The sequence below is a fragment of the Gorilla gorilla genome, chromosome 7, assembly GCF_029281585.2.
Source record: "Gorilla gorilla gorilla isolate KB3781 chromosome 7, NHGRI_mGorGor1-v2.1_pri, whole genome shotgun sequence".
Lineage (NCBI taxonomy): Eukaryota > Metazoa > Chordata > Mammalia > Primates > Hominidae > Gorilla > Gorilla gorilla.
Genome location: NC_073231.2, coordinates 47959402 through 47979000, shown reverse-complemented (window position 1 = coordinate 47979000; position 19599 = coordinate 47959402). Strand labels below are relative to the sequence as shown.

The window sequence follows — 19599 nt, the reverse complement described above, 5'->3', positions numbered from 1 at the left end:
CATTTGGTGTTTCAAGATGCTAAGTTTTAGGACTTGTTACACTGGAAAAGATAACTAAAACTGCTTCCAAGAGGGCACCCTCCAGTCTTGGGATAACTCAGTGGGGGCCCATGGCACAGACTTTGTGAGGGAGCACAGACTTGCCTAGTGTCATGGCTTCCCCAGATTCTTAACTCCCAGGGTAGCCTATACTCTGCCTTTAAAAACTGACTAACATTTCAGCTATTTACTTCTTCCTCTTCCTCCCCTGCTCTGCCAAAGGCACCCCATCTCTCCTTGGAGGAGTCGTCACTCTTTGGAATTCAGCACACCTGGGTGCCTTAGCTACTTAGCTCCCTCATAGGCTCAGGAAAAGTTATAATTTTGTGCACTGTCCAGATTTTTCTCACTGTTCAACGGTGATGACTGTATCCTGCAGCTTTCTACATACTAATCAGAAGCAGAACATTCACAATTATTTCTTAAAATTTAAACTCTTCCAATGTCCCATGCTCCCCCAACTCTTCATGTAGGGCAGGATGGAAATGTATTCAATGTCAATTTGGAGGCACTTTTCTTTCCTCTATGGGACCATATGGAAATCTCAGAATTACATGGTGTCTGAACACCAAGGCCTGGGTCTATGGCACCACCTTCTTTGGTACTGTTACATTGGCTTCAGGCCACTTGGTCATTCTCCTGTCCCTACCACCCACTTCAGGAAATCCCTAAGGTTCCCTTGTGCCTATCCTCTCCTCTGACCGCAGAGCCAGCATCCTGTGGCATTTCTCATGTGGAGGCCTGAGTCCCAGGGAAATACCTGGCTTCCTTCATCTCCTAAATCTGGGGGAAGCTCAGACATCTTTCCAGAACAGTCAAGTCCATTTTCCATGGCCCTATTTCTGCCCTAACCCTTCCCCTAAGAAAAGGGTTGGGGGAATTCCTAAGATTACTTTCTCTTTTCTGGTGCCCCTCAGCATGGCTCTCTCTAAGGGCCTTTAGGAAGGTAATGGCAGCCCCTCTTGGTTGGAGTGGGTGTGAAGAGTGGTGATGCTACCAGCAGTTATTCTAATTTCTTAGTAACAAATTTTATTACAAATGACCTATGTCTCTTTAGTTCCTAAATTCCAGTGCAACTCCCCGGTACGAGAGAGACTTAGAGCTTCATCTACAATCAAGAAACGTGACATAATTCCTATGTTGAATTCACTGACAACTGAGCAACCAAGACCTATAGGAAGATATCTTTTAAGCAGTTAGAGGCTTATTAAGCATTCAATCTTGAACTAGTGCATTAAAGAATGGTTATGATAATATCATCTCATTCTTCGGGAGGCTCCCAGTGGTTATACACTTCTCTCCTCATTTGTTGCCTAAAGCCCCTCCACTCTCATTGACAGCAGATGACCTCCTCTCATATTTCAGAGCATAAAGAAACTGTCAGACACAAACCCACTCCCCTTCTTTCCACTAGAGCTGCACAACTCACACCTGCATCTTTCCGGGAGGATGTTCTTCTCCCCTCAAGCTTTGTATGTCTGTAACTATTCTTACTGCCTGAAGGGCTTCCCCAGCCCGCAATTATATCCTCATTTTCTTGCATCATCGATCCATCTTGTTCTATAGCATAATACTCATCAGCATATTTATATGTTCTAGCATCTCCTTCCTAAAAGCAAAGAAAGTTCCTGCTGGAGAGGAAGGTGGGGTCAAACTTTTGTTGCCCGCATCTTCCTCTCCAGCAACTGCCATGGTTGCTGCACCCTTTCTCAACCAAATATATTTGAAGAGATGTTTCAACCTGCTCGCTCCTCATTCCTATGTATCGTTTTCTCCCTTTGGCATGATTCCCCACTCCTCCTCCACTTCCAGTTTCACCTTATATGTCCCTCAGGGAGGCCGTCTCTGATCATGCTGCCAAAAATAGGCTTTCCTCTTTTAGTCTCTTTCTCAAAGCATTTGCTCAGTTCCCCCAGATGAATTACTATGACACATTTTTTTTATGTTTGATTTTCTAAATTGTATGCTGATTGTTTGCTCTCTCACCAGAATATAAACTTCATGCAGACAAGAACCATGCCCAACCTCCCCACTATTTTATTGTCTCTGATCAGCATAGACCCTCTCATGTAGGAGAGGCTCAATGTACTATGTGATGACTGACTGAGCATATGAATGAATAGACAGATGAATGAAACACACCACTGAAAACAGAGCATTGGTTGTGATGTTTAAAATAACACTTCTTGGACTGTGGCATGGCTATTTTAAAAAATTCATTGTGTTATTCTTTAGTTTGGTTGAACTTGTTATTACAATGCTCAAATGACAAAGCTGCAATGATATCAAGTTGTTTGCTCCACACATCTTTCATGAGTAATACAGCTATAAATACATATTTTTAAGCTATTTCCCGAGCTATAAATCCTTCATAAGTTTCTGATTTCCAATTTTAAGAATTCTAAGATTAGATGATTTACAGTGTTCCAGTCCTCTGTGAGGCACATTTTCCCATTTTTTTCTTGAATCTTGGGCACTATCTGAAGTTGCATTCTACAGAAAGACGAGCAATAATTTTGTAAAATATATGGTATTGTCATTTCAAAACTGGCTAAAATTTAACTTTATTAAGATCTCCATCTATCAAATTTCTTGAAGTTTTCAAGGAGCACTAACACAAACTCGAATGAGCTTTTAAACCCTAAAACTTAAAGTATAATAATAATAAAATAAAAAATAAAAAAAGCAAAAAAAAGGAAAAAAAATATTTTACAGAAGTCCATTAAAACAAAATACACTTTTTTTGCTGTATTTCATTTGCCTTTACTGGTGATGACCACCAGAGTATTTTTGTATAAATCAAAACTCTCTCCCTTTTAGTCTGACTATTCTTCCAGCCTCATATGCACAGTGTTGTCACCGACTATTGTTTACAACATCATGGCACTTTATTATGCATGTGCTTATGAATACATGAGCAATGTTTAGGGCCTTCATTCAGCATAACACACCCCCAATCATGGCCCCCCTTTTTTCCCCTTGGACCTTATCAAAGCCTTACTATTGAAACTATTCCTACAAGTGGAGATTTGTAGATTTGTATTCAAAATCATGTGACATTATACAGAAGCAATTCAAAAGGAAAAGAAGTTAAAAAAACCCAAATTGTCAAATGCTTCTACTGCTAGAAACATTAGGAAAGCAAGAACTCTCCAATCACCCCCTTTGATCTTCAGGTTGCAGCAGAAAACCCAAAGCTGGCACACCGATGATGGGCAAAAGGAAATCCTTCTGAAAACATTCAGCCATCTCCTAAGATTACAATCATTCTCAGTTTCATTTTCTGAAAGATGTATAAAAAATTGGATTTTGGGTTTTTTTAACAGCTTTGCAGCTAGTGGAGAAAAAACCAAGTAGGAGGGAAAATCGTATGAGTCAAAAACATCTCCTGGTGTTATATTCCAGTTCTTTTATTTGCAATGCTCCTCCATCCCCAAAGGACTCAGTCAATAAATTATTAATTTATTCTAGCACCATCATGTTTGATAGCTGAGCTGTGGCAGTGCTACCATTTGATTAGTCTTTTCCAAGAATCTAAAGTTACCAAAAGCAACAAGGTTGCTCATAATATTAAGAGGAAATAGTACCTTTGTTCTGACTCATTATGGGTTTAGTTTTATCATGTCACTCCAACGATCTTTGCCTTTGAGAAATCTTTTAAGGGTCATAACAACTTATATCAAAGGGATGGCTCCTTTCTCCCTCTCCTCCAAAGAATCTTAGAAAAACCTGAGAAATATTGAAACTAGTGCCTTTAGTTACATAAGAATCCTATAAAAGATTTTGGGGTTCTTTTAAAAAGATTTTTAAAAGTAATTTTTGACATCCTCTGGAAACCTTAAACATCCAATGCTAATGTGGGCTTTTTTCCTATGCCTCTTGATGTTCTTGATATACACATGATAAATTACTAGCTTTACCACTCTTTGGATCTGGTCATTACATTTGGTTTGTTTGTTTGTTTGTTTTAGAGACAGTGCCTCCCTATGTTGCCCAAGCTGATCTAAAACTCTTGGCCTCAAGGAGTCCTCCCACCTCAGCCTCTTGAGTAGTTAGAATTGTAGCCACGAGCCACTACATTCAGCTACATAAGCTGGTCATTTTTAAACACCTGAGCTGTCTATGTAATGCCTCAAGTTAACATGGTGAAAATGGTCAACAGAAGCCCTAATGTCAAGGTGACCTTTCTGTGATGATGATCATTGTTCAATTGCATAAAAATCAACAGCTTCAAAACCATTTTTTGACACAGTAGTTTAGTTTGCCACATTATTTCAGTATTATAGTTAAAATCCCTGATGTAAAAGAAATGTAATTTTGTGTTTATGCTAAGTGCTAACAAAAAAAAATGTGTGTTCTCTAAAGGCAATTGAATTCTAACTGCTTTATTTTAAGTTCACCCACTACTGCTGATGTGAAGCCCCATATTAATAGAGTTAGTATTGGCTTACCTGTTCTGGAGTCCTTGAAGCACCATAATCTTTAAATAGGAAGACCACACATCCTGGACACAAAGTCAGTATACTCATCTCTTAGTCCATTTATAAATGCAGGCGTACTTCTCAATGTAACAGGCCTGCTATGACAAGGACAAAAATGACACTATTCCTCCTATGTGTTGCTTTGTGGTCGCTTCTGTTTTTAATTTAGGGGTGAGGGTAACATCTCACCCTGCTAGTTTCCAATGGTTATTCCAAAGTTGTAATGTCTTAAATACAGGCTACACTTCTTTGTTGAAATAATATCAGATTTAATGAGTATCTTTTATGTGCTAATCTATCTTCTAGATGGTATCATATACATTGTAGCTACTGACCCACAAAACAATAGTATGTTTATTATTTCAGTGATAACAGGCATGAAAACCTCGAGAGGGACATTGTAACTCACCTTTCCTTTTCACCTTACCAGTTTTCATGCTAGCATTGGTTCAAATTTCAAGGCCAACTTTAATTTGGTTTTAAGATACTTGTCAATATTATAGCCATTTTAAAAGAGATATTTCTGTTTAAATATCTTTTGCTTCAGTTAATAAATACAAAAGGTATTTGAAGTAAACAAGATAATTCTTCTTAATGCCCGGTGCTGTTTGCTAATTATTGTTTCAATATTAGGATTATAGTGACAGTCATAGAAAACAAGGCTGGGGTGGTAGTTTTAAATCTTGCACACAATTTTTTGGACAATTTTTTACTTGAAAGGTCAGTCCTCCTCCCTTTGAGTGACAGCTACTTAATGGCTTGCTTCTAATATGGCCAAAGAGACCATGTATGAATTCCAAGACTAGGCCATAAGATGAATTATGTCTTCCTGCCTGGTCTTGCAGTTAGAGCCCACATTCTAGGGGAAGACAGCTGCCACATCTTGAAGACTCTTAAACAACCATGTGGAGAAGTCCATATGGCGAGGAACTGAGGCCTCCTGCCAACAACCAGGTGAACAAGCTGCTGTGGAAGCAGATCTTGTACCCCTAATCAAGCTTGGAACAGGGGTCAATGAACTATAGTGCATAGGCCAAATCCCTCCGGTGGCCTGTTTTTGTATAGTCCTAAAGCCTAGAATGATTTTACATTTTTAAAAGGAGGTGAACAAAAAGAAGACGATATGACAAAGAATGATGGTGTCCACAAAACCTATTTGCTATGTGCTGACTGCTGCTCCAAATGACTGTAGCTGCAATCTCATGAGAGACTTTGAGCCAGAATCATTAGCTAACTAAGCTGCTCCAGAATTCCTGCTGGTCAGAACTATGTGTATTAGTCCATTCTCACACTGCTATAAAGAACTACTGGAGACTGGGTAATTTACAAAAAAAAGAGGTTTAACTGATTCGCAGTTCCACAGGCTGTACAGGAAGCATGGCTGGGAGACCTCAGGAAACTTACAATCATGGCGGAACGTGAAGGGGAAACAAGCACATCTTACCACGGTGGAGCAGGAGAGAGAGAGTGAAGGGGGATGTGCTACACACTTTTAAACAACCAGATCTTATAAGAACTCACTCATTATCATGAGAACAGCAAGAGGGAAATCCACCCCCATGATCCAATCACCTCCCCTCTGTCCCTCCCTCAACACTAAGAATTATGATTTGACATGAGATTTGGGTGGAGTCACAGAGCCAAACCATATCACTAAGTAAAAAAAATAAATGTTTATTATTGTTTTAAGGTACTAGGTTTGAGGATAATTTTTTACACCACAATAGATAGCTAATGCACCTGGTTATAATATGAACCCCATTTCACCTTAGACACTAATTACTCACATTTTCCCCACTGACATTCTATTTTGAACAACTACCCATACTCCAGATTTAATCAATTGTTTCCTCAAGATTAAATTCAGGTTAATCACGTTTCTCAAGAACAGTACATCAGCGATGGGTACTTCTCATTCTTCACATCAGGAAGTACACAAGATCAACGTGTCCCAATATTGATATTTAGTTTGTTCACTTGGCTAAGGCCATGTCTGCAAGGCATTTTCACAATAAAGGTAACGTTGTTCCTTTGTAATTAATCAATAATCTGAGAAGTACTTTGAAACCATGTGAATAACCTGTTTTCCAAAAACATTTCACCCAGTGGTTTTGGACTCCATCTGTGATTGTTTCCTGAGTCATGTATTGCCTTCACTGTTGTCAAATTGTGATTCTTAAACCTCTGTCAATACCATGCAAAAATAGAATCACCTGGCTGAGACATATCTGAATTAATGGCTGACAAGATTTGAGCCATAAGACATTGGTTGTTGTTTTAAGCCAGATGTGTCTCACAAAATTTGTATGTTGCAACTTAATTGCCAATGTGATAATTTTAAGAGGAGGGGCCTTTAAGAGGTGATTAAGTCATGAGGGCAGAGGTCTCATGGATGGGATTAGGGCCCTTATAAAAGGGCTTAAGGGAGTGGGTTTACTCTCTTTTGCTCCTCTCCCATGTGAAGAAATATTATTTGTACCCCTATTTTTGCCCCTCCATGCCTTCTGCCATGTGAAGAGACACAGATGGTGTCATCTATAAGGAAGAGGCCTTCACCAGACACTGAACCTATTGGTATCTTGATCTGGTACTTCCCAGCTTCAGAATTGAAAGAAATAAACTTCTGTTCTTTATAAATCAAAAAAAAATTCTATCATTTCTCCTACAGATATTAGCTTGCATCACACAATAAAGAAGAGGTTTCTGATCCTCCTCCCTCCCTTTTTTAAGAATCACATATATACATGATTATATATATAGAAGTTGACTATGAATTTTACTGATATAAAAGATGTATGTAGCATACCACTTTAAACAACTAAAATACATTATATTCTTTACTGTAATTTTCATTTAGCCAATTAATTCTCAAAGAATGCTTTCACTGACTCTTGCCAAATTCTTAAATCCAAAGCCAATGATGGCTGCAATACATCTACGATTTGATCACTTTTTCTGTTATTCACAATGTGACAGCTACAGAGTATACATACTTTTAAAAATAAAACTTTATTTCAAAATGATTAGAGGTTCACAAAAGTAAAAAATTATATGCGGAGGTCCCATACACCCTTCACTTCTCCACCTCCACTGTTAACACCTTACATGACTATAGGAGAATATAAAAACCAGGAAATTGACATTGCTACAATTCACAGAGCTTATTCAGATTTCACCAGTTATATACACTCATGTGTGCGTAATTTTATCCTGTGTAGCTTCATGAAACTTCCACCATCAAGATGCAAAACTGTTCCATCACCACAAATATGCCCATGTTATTCCTTCATAGTCATACCTGTCCCATTCTTGGCCCCCAAATAGTAACTCCTGGCAACCAGGAATCTGTGATCCTTTCTATAATTTCATTACATCCAGGTTGTTATATAACCTTTCGAGACTGGCTTTTTTCAATCAACATAATTCTCCTAGGGCCTACCCAAGTTGTTGCATGTATCTAATAGTTCATACCTGTTCATTACTGAATAGTATTCCACAATACCTGATGTACCACAGTTGGTTTAACCATTCACCCATTGAAAGACATTTGGGTTGTTTTGAGTTTGGGGCTATCATGAATAAAGTTGCTATGAACATTTCTTTACAGGTTTTTGTGTGAACATAGTTTTCATATCTCTTAATAAATACTAACAGTGTAATTGCTGGGTAGAATAGTACATATATATTTGTTTGCTTTAAAAGAAACTGCCAAACTATTTTCTAGAATGGCTGTACCATTTTACATTCCCATGAAAATATGTGAATTATCTACTTTCTCCTCATCCTTACCAACATTTGGTATTATCATTCTTTTTTGGCCATGCTGATGGGTTTGTACTGATACTTTCTTATGGTTTTGATTTGTATTTCCCAAATGACTAATGATATTGAGCATCTTTTCATGTGCTTAATTACCATCTGTGTATTCTCTTTGGTGAGATGTCTATTCATGTATTTTGCCTGTTTTCAAGTTGGATTGTTTAGTTTTTTTACTGTTGACTTTGGAGAATTCTAGATACTATTCTAGATACAAACATTTTTGTCAAATATGTGGTTTGCAAATTTTTTCCCCCCAGTCTGTAATTTGTCTTTTTGTCCTCTTAGCAGGGACTATTTTTATATTTATTTATTTATTTATTTATTTATTTTATTTATTTTTAGATGGAGTCTTGCTCTGTCACCCAGAGTAGAGTGCAGTGGCACAACCTCAGCTCACTGCAACCTCCATCTCCTGGGTTCAAGCGATTCTCTTGCCTCAGCCTCCCAAGCAGCTGGGATTACAGATGCCCACCACAGTGGGCAGCCGATTTTTGTATTTTTAGGAGAGACGGGGTTTCACCATCTTGGCCAGGCTGGTCTCAAACTCCTGATCTCATGATCCACCTGCCTCAGCCTCCCAAAGTGGCATGAGCCACAGTGCCTGGCTAGCAGGGACTTTTATAGAGCAGAAGCTTTTAATTTTGATGAGGTCCAATTTATCAAATTTTCCTTTTATTTATGGTGCTTTTGGTGTCAGGTGCAAGAAATCTTCACCCTGTCTTAGGTCCCAAAGATTTTTGTCTCAGATTTTTCCTAAATGTTTTATGTTTTCTATTTTAAATATAGCACACTTTTAAGTTTATTGTGCATTATTGACATTCTTCACTTTCTCAAGTTTAGGCAATCAACCGGACAATATATCCAGACCTAATGTGTAAAATTTGCCAATTCCTCTTGTGTAAATATTCACACTATGACCAATTTCTAGTTATCAACCTGATTTATCTCAATGCAGAGTTGGGAAGAAATGTACACTAGCACACTATTATACAACATTTCCACCATACAAATAAAATAGGCATATATAACCTTGAGAGCACAGATAGTAGCAAAATGTGATAAAATATTTAGAAAGTGATGTTTTGAGTATTTATTTCCTTTGTTTTTAATACAATTTATTTTACAATAAGTTTATCTAATTCATTTTATAGTAAATGTTGTTCCTTTTTACTGCTGAATAGTATGTCATTATATGGGTATACAACTTGAGAACTCACTTACTTGTTGAATAATTGGATATTTGGCTAGTTGGGTTGTTTCTGTTTGCAGGATATTATAAATGAAATCACTATGGACACTCTTCTACAAAGTTTTGTGTAGATATAAATTTTTTCCCTTGAATAAAAATAAAGTTCAAAAAAAATTACAATCAGCTCATACAAGCTTGTATTTATCCAGCAAACCACTGGGTAAATAGCTACTAGTGGAGTTCCTGGGTTGTAAGCTAGGTAAATATTCAATTTTGTAAGGAATTGTCAAAATATTTTCCAAAGCGGTTATATTATATTATATTATATTACATTATATTATATTATACTAAGATGGAGTCTCCCTCTGTCACCCAGGCTGGAGTGCAGTGGTGTAATCTTGGCTTGCTGCCATCTCCACTTCCTGGGTTCAAGTGATTCTCCTACCTCAACCTCCCAAGTAGCTGGGACTACAGGTGCATGCCAACTGCCCGGCTAAGTTTTGGATTTTTAGTAGAAACAGGGTTTCATCATGTTGGCCAGGCTGGTCTTGAACTCCTGACCTCAGGTGATCCAACTGCCTTGGCCTCCCAAAGTGCTGGGATTATAGGCATGAGCCACCGTGCTTGGCTGTACCATTTTATATTCCCACCAAACAACGTAAAAAAGTTCTGATTGTGTCATATACTCACTAACGTTTGGTGTTTTTATGAGTTGAATTGTGTCAGCCTCCAAAAACATGCTGACGTTCTAACGTCCAATAGCTCAAAATGTGACCTTATTAGGAAATAGGTCCATTGCAGATGTAATTAGATAGGATGAGGTCACCAGAGTGGGCCTAATCCAATATGACTTTGTTCTTATAAAAAGGGAAAATTTGGGCATAGAGACAGATAAACACATAGGGAGAATGACATGAACATGAAGGCAGAGATTAGGGTGATGTATTCACAAGCCAAGGAGGACCAAAGATTGCCAGCAAACCCCCAGAAGCCGGCGTAAACTCCCTCACAGCCTCAGAAGGAACTGACCTTGCTGACACCTTGATCTCAGACTTCTAGCCTCCAGAACTGTGAGACAATAAATGTCTGCTGTTTAACTCCGGACGTATTTGGTTTCTTCACGCATTTGTTCAGCAAGATTAAAAATTAAAAATGTCGTCCAAACAAGAAATAATGAGTGACCAGCAGTTTAGACAGGTTGCAAAGGACCCGAGATTTTGGGAAATGCCAGAAGAAGATCAAAAAGTCAAAATTCACAGGAGATGTCGAGCCACGTTTCATGACAAGAAGTTCAAGTTGAACTATGCTGTGGATAAAAGAGGGCGCCCCATTAACCATAGCACTACAGAGGATTTGAAACATTTTTATAACCTTTCAGATTCTGATTCCAATCTCTCTAATGAAGATAGCAAAGCATTGAAACAAAAGAAAATAAAGAAGATAAAAACCCCAGACTAAAAAAGAAATCGATTTTAAAAATCTAGTTGAAGAGAAAAAGAAAGAAACCAAGAAATCTAATCAAAAGGGTTCTGAAAATAAAACTGATTTAAATAATTCTGAAGGAATTAAAATAATTAAAACCTCGTGTAAATCTAAGATAGAATCAAACATAAGTCTGAAGAAGGATAGCAATGAATTTACACAAAAAAGTAGAATTTTTCTATTCTATTGTGTATAGCTGTATCTTATTGCACTTTTAATTTGTATTTCCCTAATGATTGATGATGGTAAGACCTTTTTCAGGTGCTTATTAATGATTTGTACATTTTCCTTTATGAGAAATACCTATTCAAATATTTTGCCCAGTTTTCATGGAGTATGTATCTTTCTGCTATTTGAGGTACAGGAGTTCTTAATGTATGTTCTGGATACGAGTTCTCTGCAAATATTTCCTCCCAGTCTGTGGTTTGCTTTTCTTTTTCTTAGTGATGGCCTTAGATGAGCAAAAATTTGTAATTTTGATGAAGTGAAGAGAATTTGTTGCTTTGCATAGCAGAAGTTCAGGGGTAGAACTTTTTTTTACTTTGTTGCTTTCTTCAACATCTAGATAAAAGTTTAGCCCCTCTAGTAAGTTCTTACTTTCCAATCCTGCTCTACTTTATTTATTTCTTTCAGGGGCCTCAGCTCTATTTTTACTGTGTGTCTTACCTAGTCTGTTTGTGCTGCTGTAACAAACACCAGAGACTGGGTAATTTATAAATAACAGAAATAAATGTTCTCACAGTTCTAGAGGCTGGGAATCTAAGATCAAGGCACCAGTAGGTTTGGTTTCTGTTGAAGGCCTACTCTCTTTATTCAGCATGGTGTCTTGTTGCTATAGCCTCTGGAGGAGACAATCACTGCATCCTCACATGGTGGAAGGCAGAAGGGCAGAAAGGGCTTTAAGCCTCTTTATGATAGCACCTGATCACATTCATGGGGGCAAAGCCCTCATGACTCAATCACTTCCCCAAAGGCCCCACCTCTTAATACTGTCACAATGGGCCTTAGGTTTCAACATACAAATGTTGAAGGGGACACAAACATTCAAACCATAGCACTATGTTATCTGATATTTTCAAACTCCTTTTGTTATTTTATTTATTCTAATTCTGATACCTTGGTTCCTGGTGGCACTGATATTTTGAGCTATGGAAGCTAAAGTGGTGGAGAGAAAAAATAAAAACACTTTTGTGCACGTAGGAGTGAAGGCAGGGGACAAAAAGAGAGAGGCGGAATGTAAGAAAAACTTGGACTTTTGAAGAAGAAAACCATGACTTCAAATCCTCTTCCTCAATAATTATTGACCTTGAGCAGTCATTGAAATATCTTGATCTCAGAATTGTCCCATGTAAGATTTGCATGATAATTCTCAACTAATAAAGTTGCTAAAATTGCATAAGGTGCCTAGGAAGAACACCAAGTACATTGCTGGCACACAGTAGGCACTTGCAACAAGGATGTATTACTATTATTGCTGTCATTATAAAGTTACTGAATCATGGAAGATTCATAGATGGCCGGAACTATTAACTTAAGTTTGAAAGGCATAGGTCATTTACCGAGCAAATCAAATTACCCCACCATCCTTAGCCGCCTCCACTTCCCCTGACCCAATCATCTTCCTTCCTCTTCAATCAGTGATGTGCTGGTGAATGTTTAACAACTGGCTTTCCAGGGAAGAAACGTTTTCATTTGTAACATTTGCCTGTTTCCATAAATACCTCCATTATGGTTGATTTCAAACTACCAATGTGATGTCACTGAATGCAGCATTAGGAAGAGATGCACACAGTCTGTTCTTCCAAGTGTACATGTGTGGGCTCCAGCAATCCCCTGTCTTCAACTCAACTTGGAGAGGTCACTGTTTTGTTTTAATCATGTAAGTCCCTTCCACTCATTTGACTTCTCAATTCTGTAATCAGATTAACAATCTAAATAAAATTTAATTATGCTTCACATGTGTACCACCCTACTACACCTCTAGCATCACCACTCAGAATCATTAAGTAGCTTTCTTGCAAGGGTCTACATAATTTGGCCTTTCCTAACTCTTCAGAATCATGTCAGACACACTATTCCTTTTCCAAACCCCCAACTTTCATTCCAGCTATCTTTTCGGCTTATCTTTTGGGTCTCACCTTAATCAATTCTACAGGAAAGTCTTCCTGAGCTTTTGTCCAACTCCAGTACACAGAATATTTCTTTGTTATATTTTTTCACACAAACAGGTTTCTTTCTCAAAGTACTTTCCCATCACTCAATTTTAAGAGTAATTATTGGGTTAATATCTATTGTCCCACAGCATGTAAAATCTGCTGCATCAGGGACTGCACCTCTATTTTCTCTAGTACTAGAACCATCCTTGGGAAAGAATCAGTTCTTAATAAAAGGTTTTTGAATCAATGCATTTATGAATAAAGTCATTTATTTACATCTATTATATCTAGTTGTTTGTATTAGTCCATTCTCATGCTGCTAATAGAGACATACTTGAGACTGGGTAATTTATAAAGGAAAGACGTTTAATTGACCCACAGTTCAGCATGGCTGGGGAGGCTAAAGGAAACTTACAATCCTGGCAGAAAGGGAAGCAAATACATCCTTCTTCATATGGTGGCAGGAAGGAGAAGTGCAGAGTGAAGGAGGGCGGGAAAAGCTCATTAGAAAACTATCAGATCTCGTGAGAATGCACTCACTATCACAAGAACAGAATAGAGGTAACCACCACCATGATTAAATTACCTCCCGTTGGGTCCCTTCCATGACACATGGGGATTATGGGAACTACAGTTCAAGATGAGATTTGGGTGGGGACACAGCCAAACCACATTATTGTTCAATATGCATGTTAAATTTACCTAGTATTTATTGGATGCCTACTGTATGCCAGTCCTGTGTTAGGCATTTAAAGCATTACTTGTAATTCAACAAAATATGCAATATTCAATTTTTAAATTTATTTATTTGACAAATTGTTTTTGAGTGTCTACAACGTATAAGATTTTGCATTAGGGGCTTAGACTATGGGCTACTTGGTACAATATTGAACCTAAAATCCTTCAAACAATGAAATGAACTATAATTTATTTAATATGTTTTAAATAACTCTAATAAGAACTCTACACCTATAAAATGGTGAAAATCAGTGATGTTTTAAAAATGTGTGGCCTCAATTCACCTACTAATTCACTACTAGTTTCAAAGGAAGAAAGAAACTAATTTTTTTACTCTTGTTCTAAATGATTTGGGCCATTGAAAAAAGGTATCTTTCTGATTCATGAAAAAGTGATTTGTTCAGTTTAGCAAAGATATTTTCAAATTTTTTGGTAACTTTGATGACAGATTGTCAGAAAAACAAAAGAGATGAACATGGAGAGTTTAATGAAAGGAATTGAAATTACTAAGTCAGAAAGGGTTTGTATTTAGTGCCAAATGTAGCACAGAAGCAAATGTATCAGTGCAAGGACACATTTATCAACTTAACACATAACCATTGTGTGGCTACATCCCACTTGACTGTAGTGAGCTTCTGCACTCAGTGGTATTGACTGGAATCTCTTTATTTGTTTGTTTTTGGGTATGGAAAATCTGTGCCCAGTGCTCAAAAGTTCCTCTTGGTATACCAACCATATCAATTACCAAGCAAAAACAAAGGACAAAGGAAATAAGATAGTAATGACAAAAGACTCAGATCCTTTTTCTCTGAGGTGGTGTTTCCAATCAATATGGCAGAACTAAGAATGACTTAGAGGTCAACCATCTGGCCAACACTTTACCCTCAGAGGACATTTTCTGACTTTCCTTTTCCTTAAGTTCATACAAGCAAGGGGACAGGTGAAATAAATCATACTTCATACTCCCTTTTTCATAATATTTTTATACAGATGAAGTCAGATCAACAGAAACATTCATTGAGGGAAAATGGTTTAAATAAAATAGAGAGCATGTTTATAACATGCTAGACACTATTTTACCATGTGAGTGGGTTTCTATTTTAGCCTATACACCCTCACAACACTTACATACCATAGCCAAGTTAGTGAGGTGACATATTAAGTAAAAATTGAAATAAACTACCGGTAGCCTTTTTAAAAACTGAAATATGTTAAAACTCTTATGTCTTAAGTCATTTTCAGTGAAACCAAAATAATAAACTCATCACAGAGGACCTAAGTTTGACCACTGGATATGATACAAAAATTTAGATATGTAAGGTATGAAGGTGGTGCGTAATATCAGAGAGACTTAGATTATTCTTGCTTAACTCGTAGGAAATTTATTTACTCAACTCTATAAACCAAGGTCAAGAGCTATGGACTTTACAGAATTCCTTACTAGATGTGGGTATTGCTCACTCATATGCTAGAGAGGATTAAAGGGCTTCAGCTAAATAAAATGTCTGTGGAAAATTCTCTCATCTTCAGGACTGCATAGGGACTGCGGTGGATGAGTGGGTGTTGGTCCTTGATTTTTCTTTTCTTCTTTTTCACTCTCTCTTTTCAACTCCATGGTTGGAACTCACAGTACAGGCTATCCTATTTTTTAAAAAGGAATGTTTAGTGCTCTCACGATATTAAACCTAATAGCTTAACACATTCCATTTGAAATTTTTGTCTCCTTTTTAAAAGACTGTAAGCCTGGACTCAGTGGGTCAAAATTCTAGACAAAGAGCAGATAGGTCTAACATATGGCATTTCCATTATGGCAACTACATGTACATTATCATGTTCTAGAGAAACCTGCTGAGAATATTCTAAGGTTATTTACAGTTTTTTTAAAACTTTTTCTGGCCTTTGACTCAGGTAATAAGTTAATTATGGGCTATGATGAATTAATTTAGTGCAGATTCCTAAGCCTGTGGCATAATGCTATTTCAGGAGTTTAGGAAGAATGACATCTTGAAATAGGAAACAATAATTTCCAGTTGTCCTTGAAAAACTGGTGTGTTCTGCCTATTACTCACTAACAACCCTACCATTTAAAATTTTTTTACCCTTTATTAAGTAAAAACTCAAACATATACAAATAAAATAAGACAGTATAGAAAAACCATTATTTACTCATAACCCAGCTCCAATAATTATTTCTACCTTCTTATTTCATCTATATTCTTGTCTACCTCCCACTTCTCCTCCCGATTATTATTATTTTCTGAATTTTTTTTCCACAATTCCTTTGCATTTATAGCTTGACTACTAGATACCACCTCTGAATGGTGTGGATGCATGCCTTCTACAAATAGAAATGTAAACATTCTTGTACATACAGAAGGTAAAGATGTGTCATTATCTAGCTTTAATAGACAATTAGTCTGGCAATGCAATTCCTGCCAAAGAGAAGAACTGCAGAGAACAATTTTGAAAACAAAGTCATTGTTTCTTTCCATTGACTAGGTTTTAGCCAGCCTAATAGTACTCCCTCTGTTGGGAACACAACCACTTTCTTCTTTGCAGAGCGTATTTCTTGTGGTTCTAGTGGAGGCAGCCCTGCACTGCCCAGGATTGAACATGTGATCCAGGCTGTTCAAAGAATTCCTCCATTCCTATGGTAATTAGACATGATTGGCACAGGACACCTGGGCCCTAGGGCAGAGGCTCATATATTTCAGGAGATATGGGAGACTGGGAGCTATGAGGTCTGTGAACCTGAAGCTAACAGTCATCTTATCAGGGAGAAAAAGCCTGAGAATGAAGCAATACAGAAGAAAAAGAGGTGGAGACAGAAAGGGAGATGAGAGAGAGAGAGAGAGAGAAACAGAGAGAGAGAACACCATTTGGACACTTGCATATACAGCTGTGCCTGAAGCACTTCTGAACTTTTCAGATGCGTGAACCAATAAATTTGCTTACACTGGGTCTCTCCATTTAAAACAGAAAGAATCCCAATACAGTAAATGTCTTCCAGCATTTCACTGGCCACCAGACATAGATACCACACTGTGAATTCATTTAGCATTCAGCTACCTGGCAACACGTTTCCTACCAGCACTAACTGGGGCATGTACCCCATGTAGGGCCACATACATAAGGAGATGGGATGTCAAGATCGTGAGAATCAAGATAGTGAGAATAGCATGTCCAAAAATGAAATCCTGACCTTTCCGTGCAATATATTTCTCCTTCCATATTTTCCATCCTATAAATGATGTCTCCATTCATCAGTTGCATAAACTGGAAACTTAAGACCTATTCTTGCTTCTTTCACTCCTTTGCATACCACCAGCAATCTATTACTATGTCTTGCCTGTTCTATCTTCAAAGCACAGCTCAGCTCCATCCACTTCTCTGCATATCTGCTGGCTCCACCATACCCAAGCTGCGTCAACACACATGCACTAAAGCAACAGCAGCCTTGATCTCTGTGCTCTATTTCTGTTCCTCTGTAATCCATACTCTACCCAGATTGTTTGCTAAAATAACAGATTCTATAACTCTCTGCTTTAAAACCCATCAGTGCCTCTTCATCCCACATAGAATAATTTTCAAACCTCTTAGAACAGCCTGCAAGGCTCTGTACGACCTAGTCCCTGAATCTTTAGTAAACATTAACTGTAAAAAAATAGCTTGCTAGAAAATTATACAGATGAACTGTGAACCACAAAGGTGGGACCACACTGTGTGGGACCTACTACTTATATGCTGCCCCTGAAACAGCAAGATCAATATCTCCTCTTCTGCCTCCTCCTCAGCCTACTCAATGTGAACATAAAGAAGATGAAGACCCTTATGATTATCCACTTCCACTTAACAAATAGTGAATATCTTTACCTTATTATTTCTTAGTAACATTGTCTTTTTTATCACGCTTACTTTATTTTAAGAATACAGCACATCATTGACATCATTGATAGTAGCTTCTTCCTCAAGTGGCCCACACCAGAAAAGGAAATAGATAGAATATTTCATCCAATGACTTAATTTCCTTGTGTTAGACTTGGCATCCCTTCAAGATTTTTAAAAGAGGTAAATAGAGGGAGTAACTCTTTCTGGAAGTTGAACAAATGGCTCTATGCCTCCCCTGCTTGCTTGCTATACTAAGTTGTATTTAGAATTTGGTTCTAAGAATGGCATTCTCTTTTTTTCCCCAATAGGTTGAGTTCTTTCCTTCTTGCCATTTTTTTTCAAACAAGATAAGGCCTTGCTATGTTGTCCAGGCTGGACTCAAACTCTTGGGCTCAAGCAATCCTCTCTCCTCAGCCTACCGAGTGGCTGGGCTATAGGTGTGCACCACCACAACCAGATTTTCTGGTTATTTTTAAATTAGATAAAACTGGAGGTGATTCAGCCTCCCCTCACTCACAACACTCCTAACAACTAAGCAGTCTTCCAGCTTCTTCCTGAGCTGGGGGATTGAGGGTAGGTCACTAACTCTCAGTAGCTCCAATGTATGTACTCAAACCAGTCTCAGAGCCTTAACAATGGGTAGTGATCTCAGTATGTCTCTTGAGGCAACACACAATCAAGTCACTTCCTGACAAGTTTTCCCCTGTAAAAGATAAAGAGACCTAAAAAAAAATACAGTAAAGAATGCATATAACATACAAAATATGTATTAATTCACTGTTTCTGTTATTAATGAATAGTAAATATATTTTCTCTTCCTTATGATTTTCTTAATAACGTTTTCTTTTTTCTCTTGCTTGATTATACAAATACAATATATATACATATAACATACAAAATATATGTTTATCAATGTTTATGTTATTAGTAAGGCTTCAAGTCAATGATAGGCTATTAGCAGTAAATTTTGGGGGTGAAACAAAAGTTATACACAGATTTTTGACTGTGTGGTGGTAAGTGCCCCTAACCCTCATATTATTCGAGTCAACTGTATATATTTAAAAGCTTTAGACAATAAAAACTATTGTTAAATATTTAGGAGAATATTGTTAAATATGTGGAAGCATAAAAACAATTTTTATTGTGAATTTCTATAATCTATTATAATAATTTAATGACCTTTATGTCAGGTTTCACTGGAGGCAGGTTCATCACCTTTCATTCCATGGCGGCTAATAACACCTTGACTCCATAGAAGCAACTTGGGTCCACACGCGGGACCAAAAGCAAAGTACTCCATCTTCCTGATGAACCAAGTAAGACAGGGCAAACCTAAGCCATTCTGACAAGTTTTGAAATCAGGAATAGAACTATTGATTAAAACTGTGATAAATTCAAATACATGTTTAGTTTGAAAACCTTGCTAATTCAAATACATAAATTAACTGTGCAAACAAAATTTGTTTTTGTACTTTATAAGCAGTCATGTTAAGGTATATGTGCTTGCATATGAAAAATAGACTAGGCGAAAACACATCAAAAAGTTCCCTGTGGTCTCTTTCTTGAACGTGGTATTCTTTTTGCATTTCTAATTTTCATTTCAAGCATAATTTATACTCATTGTAGAAAGTTTGATTAGACATTCCAGTACCACTCAATGCGGCATTATTATCAGAACATTTAGAAACCTTGGACTCTGGGGTATTAACGACCAGTAGCACGTCTCCCCCTCACCGGAATAGGCAAAAATGCTGCCCCACGTTTTCACACTTTCCTCAGGTGTAACTCCCAGTTAAGAACCATAGAG

General features: G+C 37.5%; 1 pseudogene; it reads left to right on the top strand.

The window, feature by feature from the left end:
- Positions 1-10668: 10668 nt before the first annotated feature.
- Positions 10669-11206, top strand: LOC101151582 (ESF1 homolog; annotated as a pseudogene).
- Positions 11207-19599: the final 8393 nt, after the last annotated feature.